The sequence below is a fragment of the Cyprinodon variegatus genome, unplaced genomic scaffold (genome assembly GCF_000732505.1).
Source record: "Cyprinodon variegatus isolate N-32 unplaced genomic scaffold, C_variegatus-1.0 Scaffold970, whole genome shotgun sequence".
Taxonomy (NCBI): Eukaryota; Metazoa; Chordata; class Actinopteri; order Cyprinodontiformes; family Cyprinodontidae; genus Cyprinodon; species Cyprinodon variegatus.
Genome location: NW_015151423.1, coordinates 242,012 through 247,518, shown reverse-complemented (window position 1 = coordinate 247,518; position 5,507 = coordinate 242,012).

Below are 5,507 nucleotides of genomic sequence, written 5' to 3'. Positions count from 1 at the left end.
CTAACCAGTATTTTCGCCCCTTCCCAAAATTACCAGATGGATATGCGGAGCAAATCCATCTGGCGGAGTCAGGTTAGTTACAAAATTTTCATAATATCTGTCAAATCAACTCAAGACGTATTTTGTCTTTGAGGGAAACTTAAAGCCAGAACATTAAAGATTGAAAAGGGATGATTACACTTTCTGCAATAACCTGTAAAAACTGTACCTGCAGTTGATTTGTGATAAATCGCTTAGTGTTATTACAGTATTTACATTTGCATACCCTCCTAGCAATTTGTGCCTATTTTCCATCAGCATATATGTTCTGCATATTTATAACATAATATCATGTCTACAGTTTGCCAGCTTATCACATGCATTCTGTTTACACTTGGTATGAAGATCAGCCTTGCTCATACTAACAATTTTGCAAGTGTCTTTATACATGAAAAGCTTTGGAGGACCAGGCTCTTTGTGAGTAAAAGGATTATAATAAACTCCTATAAGGTATTCTCAAAAAAGATAATCTTTTAACATACATATATTTGAATACTAATGAATTTATTTTGAAATTGAGAAAAGGGGGTTGGGTGCCAAAGATCTTGCAAAACATAAATAGAAGCTTGACAATTCTGTAATGTATTTAATTAAATCACATAAGTCTAATATCAGCCTTATTTAGAGAACATGGCATAGGTGATCTTAAGAAAATTTATGGCAGAATCTCAGAATAATTAATTTACAGATGTTCTTAGGAGATTTTTACAAGCCATTTATTTAATTTTTGTATTATTTACCTGCTTAAAGACATTCAAACTGAACATTGACATTTACAAACAAAGGTTACTAAATGGATGCCAGCTGAACCCACAGCTTATGAATCCTGACCCTCCTTTACAGAAACATTGACGCAACCCTGAAAATTTAATCAACCCTATAATTGATAATTTTGATCAGATATGCTTTAGATATATAATTGTTGTTGTATACATTGGACTAAAAAAAATATTAAACATTTTTCATAGGTGCTACTGACATTAATTTTTTTTTTTTTTACCAGGCATTGTTTACAATTCAAATAATTCAAAAATAGAAAGTATCGTAAACAAAAAGGCTCAGAAATTAAGTAATTATGTGATATAACACTGGGAGAAACTATTATCAGATATTCTTATTGAACACGTGGAAAAGGGAGATTAAGTATTTTGCATAATACAAACTCTGTTTTAAAAAAATGTTGTCCACAATGTATTGACTGACCTATGTTCAATGTGAGTTCACTTCTAGCTCCTGATGGAAAAAGTTCTTACCTGGCAGTAGAATTGGGAAGTTGCTTAGATTGTGTCAATGACTTAACAACAATTCTTCATACTGAGAATGGATGTAGCAACGTTAGAAAGGAAGATGACAGAGCTTACAAACAAAAGACAGAAACCCGAATCCATGTGTATTTTTTCTGTGAGAGATTCACATGCTAGTCATATGTAGTGGGAGACTGTTGCAGAGTAAGGAAATATGTTCATCATGTCCTCCAGCAACCTATGCTTTTTTTTTGTAACTTTATTTTTCTTTATTTTCATAGATAATAAACAACAAATTAATAAACAATATACAATAATCAATATACAGAAAGAGACACACTAACAGATAAAAAAAAACAAAAACAAATCAAAAACAAAAGTTTGATCTGTTGGCCTCATAGACATTATGGGCACCATCTAGTGGACACTTCAATCAAGTCATCCAGTCAGATTGGTTAAAAGCTTTCTAAAGAAGGAAACCCAGAAAGATGGCGGGAAGCTCATTAATGGGCTTTAACAGCAGCTCTAGTGTACTTATGCATAGTTGGATGATATTTGCTTCATGAGAGATTTGACATTGTTTTTGTTTTTGCTTTCATTTTTTTCTTTTTGCAATTTTACCAAAATTATCTTGGTAAACTTAGAGTACTGTTTTGGGAACATTGGAACAATGACACATGTTTATACTTTGGAGGGGCTGTTCTGGAAGAACAGAATACAGTTTAACTTTGCCTTTTAAAAAATCTCATGTAGGGTCTGATGAACATACATCACAAAGTCCAGTAGAACTGTTCTGGAAGAGTAGACTGCTTTGTTCAGGGGATTTCTGCCACTATTATCTTAGGGTAGGCATCTTTGCTGTGAAATGCATCCTTTTAACCCTCTTTGCTGTCGGTGTTCTTGTTCTTCTCTACTATGTCCCTCAGAAAGATGGTGACCTAGGGTCTTTGTGTAAGGACAATATTCTGTTTTAAAATAGGACTTCATGTATCCTAACAAAGTTTAACTTTAAAGAGATTAAATGCTGCCAATCCCATATACTTTGGAGGAATGTAAAAAATCACAACAATAATGCGTGAGTCTCAGTCTGTCCTTAAAGCCAGGTAGCACCAAACATTGACTTGACATTGAAAAAAATTGTAAATCATCAAATATAGCAGGTTGACTGCACTGACTTAAATTAACAATTGTTGATTGCAACAATTCTGCAAACTTCCCTCTCCTTAGATGATTATATTTTACACTGAGGATTTCTGAATTGATGCAGCTAGTACCAACGTTTCCTTTGCTATTTATTTTATATCTGTAAAAAACTTTGAGGTAAGCTCTAGTTCAGTTGGAAATGCTTTCAGAAAATAAGATTGTGTTTAGCTGTCAGATTTAAGTTTTCATCCATAACCTTATATATAAAAAAAAAAAAAAGAACTGGAATATGAACTCTATAAAAAATAATTTTTGTTCTTGTATCTAAATTCTGGCACATTGTTTAGAAATGAATCATGCATCTTGTAATAAAAATGTAGCTGTGCCTGTTTTAGCTGCAGTGATTTCTTTTAGATATTTCTTGATAGCTTTCCAATTTTTCTACTGGAGAAATAATAACGTCTCAAAAATTGTACAGAGTTTAGTTAATGCTAGTCTGAATAAATATGACTACCTTATAACAGTGTTACCAAAAATTTTCACACGCTTTTAATTTCGAGCTTTTTATTCTGTAACATTGCAGCCGGAAACTTGAAAGCCTTTTTATATGGATCATCATATGCTAATAACAGTGTGATATTCTTTGTAGTTCTGCCTGCCTATTAGTTCACTATTAGCTGGGAACTTTTGCAGCATTTGAAAGGTTTTGTCCCTGAATAACTCTGTGTTTATCTCTCCAGCTTCTCTGTCCTTGTTGGACAGAATCATCCCCACAGCAACATGCTGCCACCACCATGTTTTACCATGGGGAAGGTGCGTCTAGTTTTAAACACAGTTTTTTGCCACTCATAATTTAAATATATAAAAAAATTATATCATTTGCACCAAAAAAAAAAAAAGAAAAAAAAAAAGAAAGCCACAAATTTTCTTTGGCTTGTAAGTTGTAACAAACTGCAAACATGTTTTGCCTCTCTTTCATTATGTGGATTGTTAGATGCATTATGATGCTGTGGATCTCTGCAGACTCTCTGATTATAACAAACTATCTGATTAATACTCATGCAATTTGACATTCTGCAAATCTGTTTCTTATTGTCTTACTTATGGATTAGGCAGTACTTCTTTTAGAGTTTAGGATACTGTTTCAACCTAAAGCCTTTTTTTTTTTTTTTTTTACCTAACTCTGCTCTATCTGCTGTTATTTGGTCTTTATAATGCAGGTTCAAATGTTCTCCAACTGATCTTTGAATTATTAATCACTGTGTAATTTGTTAAAAAAATTACTTTTTTGATAAAGTCAACAAAGAGCAAATTCTAAATAAAATGAAAGCTAATATTCATTCACATCTTTCTTAGATTTTTTAAAATCCAATCTTAAAATATGTGAAAAGATTCAGTGGTGTAGAGGAAAATAGTTAAGAATATTGTTCTTTCTGGATAATTCGGACAGAACTTACTGCCAGGAGACCGTCGCTGCCTCTTCTCATTGGCTGAACAAATCAGAAGGTTTTTGTGTAATACTTTGGATTTAATCAGATGTTTTAATTTAATATAAACAGTGACTAGCTGTACCGTTTTATATGAGCCAGATGTTGAAGCAACAATCTGCTCAATTGATAGGAAAGGCCTACTTTATGAAGCAATGTTTTAGATATGGAGAAACAAACCCAAATATAACAACAATCAGAGAAACGTTTTTCTTGATGGCTGTCATGCGATCGATATTTGATAACGCATTTTAAGCACAAATGTGCTTTTTCAACTATTCTCTACAGAAATTAAGGGAAAAATATCTACTTGATTTCTTATAGACCAGATTACCTTTAATTTACCAAGATATTCTATGTTCCTACACCACAGTCCACCTTTCCATCATTAAAAGTTACTGTTCCAATGTAGCTGATTTCAAGTTGCATAATTAGGAGAAAAAACAAATCAGTGCTGAATAGATAGAAGCATATAATTTAAAGGCGGACTCTACCGTTTTATTCTTTATTACAGCCATCTTTACTCAGCCTCTGTCAAGGCCAGTTGTGGATGAGTCATAGCACTGCCACCTATTTAAAAAGCTCTCTTGTACTGAGTACAGCTTTCTGCCCTACTTTGGTTACCTTTTATGTACTTTAAAGTACTGGTATAAATTAGAAAATCTTATGCCTCCTTTATAACAGGTGATCTGGACCCTGATGAGGACAAAGATACAGGCAGACACAATAATACAATCATACCTTGTTTTTCAAACCTTACATCGTACCTTTTCTATCATTTTAGCGTGTTCAAGACATTGTTTGTGTGTGTGTGTTTCTTTATGCTTGAATTTGTTAAACTTCATGCTTCCCTAATTGAAGATGTGAAATGCTACAGGAAGTCTTAGATCTGCAGAAACAGAAGCTTCAATGATACAATTATCCCACATATCCTGCTGTTTATCACCCTGATAACTGTTCCAACACAAAGCTTAAAATAAAACAAATTACAGTTTGCAGGCTTTTGCACCAAAAGCCTTCATGATGTGTTACAGCTTATAGAAATATGCATTTCCTTGAGATTATTCATTTCTTTCATGCTACACAGTGCCACCTACTGCAGCATTTTTGCTAGTGTTTGAACCCTCTGACCTGTAGAAGGGAAGATCCAGGAATGATAATGACCCTGGAGTGCTGACATAAGACAGAGGTGTGACTGCAGTTAAGCTGTTTTTTGTGTCACGTTGTTAGAGAATTTTACATGACTTTCAATCTATTTTTTAAGTGCACATGAATCTGTTTTAAGAAAAAAATATCTCAGGTATTTCTGGCTCTACTCCGAATTCAGCAGCCTGTACAATCAAATTTTACTGCTGATATAGGTCCATTCTTTCATGGTATGTTCCTTCTAGCTTCCTACAACTACAGACTGTATTCTTCCTTTTTTTTTTTTTTTTATTTCTGTTTAATAAAGCTTGGATAGATTTGATGCTAGTGGTGAACTTATATCCTGATTCTTAGCTTGATTTAGGTGCTGGAAGATTAAACTCAAGTAAAATCACAGTTTATCTACCCATGTCTATCATCCCTCTTTCTACTAAGGGAACCTGATGCC